This window comes from Triticum urartu, chromosome 3 (genome assembly GCF_003073215.2).
Source record: "Triticum urartu cultivar G1812 chromosome 3, Tu2.1, whole genome shotgun sequence".
Lineage (NCBI taxonomy): Eukaryota > Viridiplantae > Streptophyta > Magnoliopsida > Poales > Poaceae > Triticum > Triticum urartu.
The window spans coordinates 29,684,044-29,693,490 of NC_053024.1; positions in this window are offsets into that span (position 1 = coordinate 29,684,044).

A 9,447-nucleotide genomic window follows, 5' to 3' on the forward strand; every position below is an offset into this window, starting at 1 on the left:
AAATCAATACGAGAAGGCCTTGTTTCATGCTTTCTGTGAACCGAACACCACCAAGGCAAAATTTCCTATGGACGACAGTTCCTTTAAAAGTCCTACATATTTCCTGTGAACCAAACGCACCCTTAGAGATGTATTTTTTCACGTGCCAGGTTGATTCTAAAATGGATAGGGGCTTTTCTGCAGAAGTGCATGCCCAACAAAAAATATGACCTCCCTTTATTAGTAGGATAGATGTCATATTCTTTGTTATTGTTGGTTCGGTGAAATTTCCTAATACTTGATTGTTGCGCTGCTAATTAGAGCACCCAAGATTCACCCAAGATGAGAGGATGATAAATGAAAGATACTGATATAAATTTTGAAGAGCCCGTTGGCAACGCACGGGCGTTTTACTAGTTAGAAGTAGAGATTGTGGAGTGGCAGGTTGGGTTACCCATTGGCCATAGTCTTAGGGAGATTGTGGAGTAGCAGGTTGGGCTACCCATTGGCCGACCCAAACGGAAGAAAACTACGCCTGCCTTTTGTCTGTTTGGGTGGTCAAAGGAACAGGTGTTCGCCCCATGTCCGCCATTCCATGGCTAGTGCACCCAATGGAGCAACCCATTTGGCCTGTCCTGGCCTTTTTTTATCAATTTATCATTTTGTATACACATTGTATATTTTTTATACATAAGTAATATTTTCATATACATGTTTAATATTTTTTTAAATATATGATTAACATTTTTAACACATGTATTTTTTATGCCTACTTGTTTTGTATAAACATAAACAATCATACTACATTTTTTGTATACATCAGGAACTTTTTTCATATACATATTTAACATTTTTTAAATACATAATTAAAACCAAACTTTGGTTCCCCATTCCTATATCCCTCCCAGCCAAACCAGAACCCACCCGTGCGCAAGCCGCCGGCCGTGGAGGAGGCGTCGGAAACGCGCGCTCGCAAGAGGCGTAGATCTGATGGAGAACCACCGGGAACGGCAACTTCAGCGGCGAGGAACAGGGAAGGCTCGATGACCTGGACTTCATCAGCCGTCTCACCGATGCCTTGCTAGGCACCGTCATCTCCCTCCTCCTCACCAAGGACGGTGCGCACACGCAGGCCTCCTCCCGCCGCTAGCGTCCCCTCTGGCTCTCACCTAATGCCCCGCTCAACCTCGGGGCAGACTGGAGTCTCTCAGACAGCGACTCCCGCGTCGCGCTAGTCTCCAGAATCCTCTTCGCCCGGCCCGGCCCGCCCCTTCTTGCGGCCTCCCGGACCTCCAGATCTCCAACTTGCAATGGCGCCGGCACTGCCCGCTGCCGCTGCCATCGCACGCGTTGATCCGCTTCGCGCCCACGCTCCGCGTGCTCAGGCTTTGCGACCGCCGATTCTCCGACCTGGTCGCGCCGCCCACTTTTCCGCACCTCAAAAGGCTCCTCTTGCACAATGTCAGTATCTCGGAGGACTGCCTCCAAGGCATCATCTCGATGCACCGTTTTGGAAAACGTCTCACTGTACAAAATGGCATTGGCCCGCCTTTGCATCAGCTCGCTGACTATCAGGTCCATCGGCTGCTATGCTCATTATTAACAAGGTTTCGAGGAGCTGGTCATGGAGGACGCCCCTTTCCTTGAGAAGTTGCTAGTAATTTGTCCACACAATGATCCGGAGGCCATCCGGGGAAATACTGGGTTTGTTCTCTGAAGACATATCCACACTCTACAGTGGAACCACAGTCTTTCAGGTAGCATCCTGAACAGTCACAAATTCAGCATTCCTATTCCTATATGCAGACTATTTTCTTATACCACACTGCTTACATTTTTCTCCAGAAAATGGTTGCCGTCAGCTTGGCAACCAAAATGCACACAATGAAGATTTTGGTTCTTCACTCTGTTGGTCCTAATCTGGGTGTGGCTATTGACTTGCTCAAGTGCTTCCCTTTCTTCGAGAAGCTTTATGTCATTGTGGGTGTTTATAGCTGTTGCTCTAAACTTCAAATTAACCATTGTCCATTGGGTCAGAGTTATGACAAGTAAACTAGTATTAGTATTTTGCTGCTAACTTGTTAGCAACTGCCTTCATATCGTTTCTTTTCCCTATCCCCAGTTGCATCATCAACAAGAGGATTTGAATAATGTGCTGGACTATGGCCCATTGGATCCGGTTGAACGCCTTGAGCTCCACCTAATTAAAAGTGCTAGTGTTGCTGAACTACAACGGCGATGAAAGGCTGTTCGTTAACTTTGTGAAATTCTTTATTTTGAACGTGAAAGTGCTAAAGAAGATGGAAATCAGAGTCCTTTACAACTGCAACGACAAGTGGATGCATTGGCAACGTAGGTAGCTACAAGTTTTTTCTTTTTTTGAAAAGGAGGATGACCCCCGGCCTCTGCACATCTAGAAGATGCATGCGGCCATTTTATTTATTATTCACAAAAACCTTACAAAGAAATACATCAATAAGTCTGAAGCCACCATCTTTGCAACATCTGTTGCTACTCCTATCTAACTGATGAAGGGGGTGTCGAGAGTCCAGGCCAAATACCAAACAGACCTCGCACCAATGCCTAACATCTAAAACCCGAGGCCCCAACTAAGCCACCTGCTCTTTTTCTTTGCAAAGGAGGAATATCTCTGGCCTATGCATCAGTCGATGCATGCAGCCATATTATTAGAAACCACAATAGAGTCTTAACATCCAAGAAAGCTCAAAATCCGAGAAAAAAAAGAAAATTAATATGTAAAGCGCCACAACCGGCAATAAAGCGCCACATCCGGCGATAAATAACAGGCTACGATGTCTACACACCCAGCCTATTATTAACTCGCCATCCAAATCGGCTGAAAATATCCCGTGCTACCCAATAACCATAGGCCCCCTGTAGTCCGCATGAGTGAGTAACGACCACATACGGATCCAGCCTGTAACTCTGTAGATAACCTGCAAAAAAAATGGTGAATGTTGTACCATTAAAAGACATATCATTTCTAGTGTTTCATATAGCCCACAATAAAGCACACATCCCTATCCGAATATGTTTAGCTATGTGTATGTCTACTCCATAGAGTCACGTCCCAAATAACGTGTTTAAGCTCATTGGAGGTTGGATGTTAAAAGCTATATGAATAGATCGCCATAACAATTTGCAAGGTGGACACTCGAGAAAGAGGTGTTTAATCGTTTCGTTTTGATCACAAAAACAACACCTGGGGTTACCAACCCAATTCCTTTTCATCGGATTATCTTTGGTCAAGATGTTTGTGGATGGGATGCATCACATAAAGATTGTGATGGTACCATTAAAAGACATATCATTTCTAGTGTTTCATATAGCCCACAATAAAGCACACATCCCTATCCGAATATGTTTAGCTATGTGTATGTCTACTCCATAGAGTCACGTCCCAAATAACGTGTTTAAGCTCATTGGAGGTTGGATGTTAAAAGCTATATGAATAGATCGCCATAACAATTTTGCAAGTGGACACTCGAGAAAGAGGTGTTTAATCGTTTCGTTTTGATCACAAAAACAACACCTGGGGTTACCAACCCAATTCCTTTTCATCGGATTATCTTTGGTCAAGATGACTCCTTTGTGGATGAACCACATAAAGATCTTGATGCGGAGTGGAACTTTAATCTTTCATATGTGCAAAGACCTCGACAATGGCCCGGAGTCAATTAAGTCCAAATACATGGATTTCACAAAGAATAATCCATTTTTGGTTAATTTCCAACTAATTTTATCCGCCTGGTCTCAAAGTTGAACATACATCAACCTATGGACCAGGTGTAATCAAGCATTCCAATGTTCCCCTACAAGAGATCTCCTAGATTGGATGTTAAGTGGTACTAAATTTAACACTATGGCGACATAATCCTCCTTACGTTGCACAATATTATATAGGGAAGGGTATTGTAAAGCCAGAGGCGTCTCCCTTAGCCATGTGTCCTCCCAGAATCTAGTAGAGGTACGTACCACTACCAATTAGGAACTTCACCCGCCGGAAGAAAGTTAATTTTGTCTTCGTTAACCCTTTCCAAGATGGTGAGTCCGTTGGCCTTGCATTCACCTGGGCCAAAGTCTTAGTATGTAGGTATTTATTCCGTAAGATTTGCACCAACATGCCTTCGGTCTCCGTAGATTGTCTGTATAGCCATTTGCTAAGCAAACATCTATTCTTTACCTCTAAATTCTCGATCCCTAAGCCACCCTGGTCTTTTGGTCTACACATGATATCCCATCTAGATAGTCTATATTTTTTCTTGGCCTCATCGCTTTGCCAGAAGAATCGGGATCTGTAAAAGTCTAATATTTTCCGTACCCCTACCGGTACTTCAAAGAAAGATAGGAGGAACATCGGCAAACTTATCAAAACCAAGTTAATCAACACCAGCCGCCCTCCGTAAGACATTAGCTCGCCCTTCATCAACCGTCTATGATGGATTGGATCCCGAGATAACTAAAAGGTAAGGATCCCATTTCACAACCGAACAAGTTTCTATAATTATCTTGTTCTTCTTTAGCTCTCCCAAAGTAGGACGGAGATGCCCCCATCTACGAGATGGGGAACGAGACATATCCGCTAATAAGTACTGCCAACATATCCGCTACAATGTTGAACAGCACAGGAGACATGCAGTCTCCATGTCGTAACCCCTTACGTGTCTGGAAATAATGACATGTGTCATCATTGACCTTTATCCCGACACTGCCTTTCTGTATGAATGAATCCACCTGAGATCTCCAGGCTTCGTTGAACCCCTTCATACGTAAGGCTTGCTGAAGGAAGGGCCGTTTGACCTTACCATACGCTTTTTCAAAATCCACTTTGAAGACAACCCCATCTAGTTTCTTCGAATGGATTTCGTGCAATGGTTCATGTAGAACTACCACCCCTTCTAGGATTTGTCGTCCTGACATGAAAGCAGTTTGAGTGGGTTGCACGACCGAATGGGCTATCTGTGTCAACCTATTCGTGCCATCCTTTGTAAAGATCTTAAAGCTTACATTGAGAAGACATATCGGTCTAAACTGCTCAATGCGAACAGCATCCACCTTCTTTGGCAACAACGTTATTGTTCCAAAATTGAGGTGAAACAAATTTAAGTGGCCTTCGAACAAATCATGGAACATAGGCATAAAATCACTCGTTATGGTATTCCATCATTTCTGCTAAAATTCTGTCGGGAACCCATCTGGCCCAGGCGCTTTATTATGCTTCATTTGCGTTATAGCATCGAACACCTCTTTCTCAGTGAAAGGGGCAAGCAACACCTCATTCTCTTCTAAGTTGAGTTGCGGTATGTCCCCGATCACATTCTCACCAATAGAAACGAAACTTTCTTCGGGTGCTCCGAAAAGTTTCTTATAATATTCAGAAATGTATAGCTTTAGGTTCTCATGTCCTACAATTGTACCCTCATCTTGTTCTAGCTGTATTATCTTTTTCTTTCTATGATTCCCATTAGCAATCAGGTGGAAGAATTGTGTATTATCATCCCCTTGGACAATCTTAGAAACCTTTGCTCTAAGCGCCCATTTCATCTCCTCCTCTCTCATAAGGGCTTGTAACTTATTCTCGGCCTCATTCTTAATATCTCTCTTAGAAGTATTAAGAGGTATGGATTCCGCTTTCACATCAAGTTCATTAATAATTCGTGCCAATCTTTCCTTTTCCCCTTTATAGATACCACTTTGGTGTTTGTCCCAGCCTCTCAAAAACTGGCGCATATGTCTAATTTTGTTTTGCCATCTCTCCACACTAGAAGACCCTCGCATGTCTCTAGCCCATTCAGCTGCAATGCGCTCCATGAAGCCCTTCCTCTCAAACCATCCTAGTTCAAAAGAGAAAGTATTTTTGTTTCCCACGTGGGTCGCTTCCCCAGAATCGACCAGTAGTGGGGTATGATCAGAGATGACCCTCTGTAGGGCTTGAACCGTAAACAACGGAATTTTTTCTTCCCACTCAACACTAGTGAGAACCCTGTCCAATTTCTCATAAGTAGGAATTGGAAAAGAATTGGCCCACGTGAATTGCCTACCAGTGAGGTCAATCTCCCTCAAATCGAGACTTTCAATTATCATATTAAACATGAATGACCATCTTCCATCAAAGTTGTCATTATTTTTTTCCTCTTTTCTTCCAATGATATTGAAATCTCCCCCACCAGAATGGGCAACCTTTCATCCCCACAAATTCTCACCAGATCTGCTAGGAATTCCGGTTTAAGCTCTGGTTGTGCCCCACCATATACGGCCACCAAAGCCCATCCGAAGCTGTCAATTTTTGACCTTACACGAAATTTGACAGCAAAATCACCGTGGACCACATTCAGCAGCTCTAAAGTTTCGCACTTCACCCCAAGTAGTATCCCTCTGGATCTCCCCCTTGGAGGTAAACCGTGCCAGTCAAAATCAACCCCCTTGAAATGGTGTTGAGAAACTGGGAGGTGAAATTATCTCTACCCGTCTCCAATAAAGCCATAAAATCTAATTTTTGTTCTGCTGATGTATCGCTAAGGAATCTCCTTTTAGCCAAGTCCGCTAGACCTCTGCTATTCCAGAATATCCCTTTCATATTTCATCATGAAATTTTTTCTTTTGTTTAACTCTCACACTCTGGCACACCGCCGATGTAGGATAAACCTTCCTCTTCTAGGTTTTTTTGGTTTATCCTTCATCTGCTCAACATGTTGAGCATCTGTGTCATGAGTGGCCTCTGGCTGTAGAGGGGCCACATACCCCTCTGAAACCATATCCTTCTCCTCCACCTCTAAGCCCTCCGTGGGGACCAAATCCTCACAGAGACTCTGAAGCGCAGTTACTCCAAGATCATTGATATCTGCTTCATTCATGGGTTTTACCGCTGCTAGATGTCGTATTAAATCCACAGCTCTATCTGTCTCTAAGCCTAGTAGATCATTAATTGACTTTGCGGTTTCTATGTCATTACTACTAAGAGAGATCCCTAAGTTATTAGATTTATCAATAATATCATGCTCAGAAAAGTGCAGAATTGAACAACTTGTATTAACTGACATACCTGTATGAGCTTGATGTCTCGAAGCTTGGCGGCCCTCATGGCTCGACCCATCTGTATGTCATCCGCGTCCGGCTGACCCTGGATCCGGTGACAGAACAGTCTGTCACCGGACATAGGGTCCGGATACCCCCAAAAGCGATGACGTCCTCCAGAGCGACTCCGGCCGACACTCATCGGTTCGGCGCCCTCTCAGAGACTGTCGCCGCCATCTTCCACCGATCCATCTTCAGAGCATGTACCGACGCATCAATTACCAGGCCTGCAGTCGATGCCACCATGACGTCAGACAACGCCACCTCCCTACGCGCGTCCATCATCACACATCCATTGCCGAGACCCTGTTGCGCCACGCCGCCGAGACTCCACATCGCCAATGCGAACAAGAAACGCCGCTCCACTAGTAAAACAGTAAAACCGTGCACTGGTCCCTCGATCTAATGCACACCTCCAAGAATGACGCCCCAAGGAGGGAACGACACGAGAGCGGCGCCATCATCCGATCAATTGATCAAGGGTTTCCCAAGATGCACAAATCGAACTTACAAGTGGATAGAGCTTCTCAAGATGCACAAATTGAACTTAGATATTTGGCAGAACTCCCCTCACCTTATGCATATTTAAAGAAGATGGAAATCAGAGTCCTTTACAACTGCAACGACAAGTGGATGCATTGGCAACGTACGCTGCTACAAGTGGAGAATAGAGCTTCTCAAGATGCACAAATTGAACTTAGATATTTGGCAGAACTCCCCTCACCTTATGCATATCTATGATTTGTAAATGGCTGATCCCTTTGACTCATCCTTGTGTGGATGCTCCAAGGGTGTTAGATAAGCCTTTCCAAAGATTGCTTTGTTCCCATGCTGGAGCAAACCAGGATTTAGGAGGGGAACAAGATGGTTAAATGTTACTAGTTTTTGTGTGCTACCTTCAATAAGTACTTACTATTCTCCTGCTCAAAGTCCTATTGTAAGCTGGGACCACCTGCAGGTTGCAGATAAGCATAACAACCTTATTTTGCTAGACTCCGATGTTCCTGTTTGCAGTGAAGAATATATGCAGTTTTCTCAGTTTTGTTACATGTCCAAGCTCTTCCGTAAATCTCACTCTTATAAAGAAAATTAAAGTTTGAACGTTGTTTTGTGTTTACATTCAGGTGGCATTAAAATGTATTCTTCTCTGCTTTTAATGGTTTTCCTGACTTCATTCTGTCACAAATTGCTGTATTGAACATAGGTTCAAATGATACCATGGAGGAATTTCTTATTGTGTTTTCTTTTGCGGGGTATTTTCTTATTGTATTTTGACGATTATGACGGCTGTTATTTTGTATCCACATCCATTTATTTCATGACATCTCATTTGGAGATTGCACACATGTTTCTTGGTTTCTGGTTAGGCAATTCACTAGATAAAGTGTTGAATGAAAAATTGTATGGAGACAGGGTGTTCCAGGATTCCATGGCTAAAGAACCGTTTTTTTTTGGAGGAAAAAGAAGAGCAATCCTCCTTCAGAGTCTTCTAAAGATATTTATATTTTAAAGATGGCTAAAGAAGCAGTTTGTGTACAAAAAACAAAGAGTGTGGATTATGTGAATTGCATGATGTATTGTTGTTCGTGCATAGGCACGTATATATGATGTACAAAGGTGGGCCATGGACCTCAACTATACAAGGAACTATAAGGCGGGCCCAATACATAATATGCACGTAACACATATACTCAACACCCCCCCGCAGTCGAAGCAGCACCGCGGCTGACGCAAAGACTGGACCGGAACTCCTCAAATGACGTCGTAGGCAAGCCCTTGGTCATGATATCGGCAAATTGTTGGGAAGTAGGGACGTGTAAAACACGAATATGGCCAAGGGCCACCTGTTCCTGAACAAAATGAATATCCAACTCAATATGCTTGGTCCGTCGATGATGCACCGGGTTAGCGGAGAGGTAGACCGCCAAGACGTTGTCGCAGTAGACCACCGCGGCACAATCGACAGATAGCCCGAAGTGGAGCGACGAGTGTCGGGGCAGCCCGCCAAGTCTGCGTCGGAGTAGGCGGTGAGGGCGGTGTCGGCGGAGGCATAAAGCGTAACTCCAAGATCCATAGTGCCATAGATATAGCGGAGAATCCGCTTGACGGCAGCCCAGTGAATGTCTCGAGGAGCATGGGTATGAATACACACCTGCTGCACGGCATACTGGATCTCCGGTCGAGTCAGAGTGAGGTACTGGAGAGCACCAACGATAGACCGATAGAAAGCGCATCCGAAGCAAGAGAACCATTTGTGGCAGAAAGCTTGGCCTTCGTATCAACAGGCGTAGCGGCGGGCTTGCAGTTAAGCATGCCGGCGCGCTCCAGGAGCTCGTGAGCGTAGTTCCGCTGATGAAGGAAGAAGCCATCCGG